The sequence below is a fragment of the Geospiza fortis genome, unplaced genomic scaffold, assembly GCF_000277835.1.
Source record: "Geospiza fortis unplaced genomic scaffold, GeoFor_1.0 scaffold366, whole genome shotgun sequence".
NCBI lineage: Eukaryota > Metazoa > Chordata > Aves > Passeriformes > Thraupidae > Geospiza > Geospiza fortis.
The window spans coordinates 5582458-5583680 of NW_005054342.1; positions in this window are offsets into that span (position 1 = coordinate 5582458).

Sequence of the window (1223 nt, forward strand, 5' to 3'; positions counted from 1 at the left end):
TAAGTACTGTTTATTAGAAATTGGTTTACAAGGAAATTACATCAGTGTCTTTAATAATTACAGCTACAGAAACATCATTGACTTCTATTTACAGAACATAATGCAGTTGGCTTCAAGAAAAATCTTGTATTTATTCATTTCAATAAACAGAATTTACTGGAATAAAATATTCTACTAAATTATATGTATTTTGATAGAAATTAACATGTAGGAGATGTATCAGGTAAAGTATCAAATCTGTGCAAAATATGTAAATAGATGGTACACATTATACTTACAACTGACAAGAAGTAATTTTTCAGTGTAGTGAAAGTGATGCTTTCATCTGAAGATATCATTTTTCTTGAAAACTAAAAATAGCTTCTTATTCAGATAGATTATCAGGCTATGTTGCATGGAAACCATTTTTCTCTATTACTGTTCTTATGTAACACTGGCTTCAGGCTGAAAAGTGCAATTGTTTTTTTGTTAAATTAACAGTTTAAGGTCAGGTTCTTTCTCCCTCTGCTGCTATATATATATATATATGTGCAAGTCTTATTTCATATATCCTCTGTCTTTTTGTGACACAGTGACCTCCTGTAGCATAATGTAAGGGTTCCCAGGAAAACCTTGTGGAAGGTGGACCTGAGTCTTTTGCCCCTAGTCAAGCAGATGTGAGTTACAGCACTAAGTTTCTGTCTTGAGCTCTCTGTTGATCCCAGAGGATGATATTAGTATAAAAATTTAAAAGTTGAATTTAAATAATTGTTTTTCTGTATTGCCGATGAAAATTAAGCCCCTTTTTTCTGGTGAAAAAAGGATATCTTTGAGTTACTGAACTGTTTTTTTGTTGTTGTTGTTGGTTTTTGCATTGATGAGCTTTTGGACAGACCCAAGGGTACTTGGATAACACATTTTTCAATGCTTTTGAATCTTTCAGTTTTAGTTGTATTTAACACTCAATTTCCTCCTCTTTTAATGTTTATTTCACAACAGGTGAAATACTTTTGTATTACTGTTAGTTACTGAAGTATGTTCTGAACTGTAATTTTAGCTTAATACAGACTTTTTCCTCTAGAAATATATTTTCTGTGTATTTTCTCTGCAAGACATGGGGACAAAATGTTCGGAGAGGAGTTTTCATGGGTCTCTGGGTTCTTTATTCTACTTTATGATTCTCCATTTCCCTTGCCTCTCCTCCAGCCTTTGGAGGGCTCTGTTTGTCCACCTTGGCAGTTACT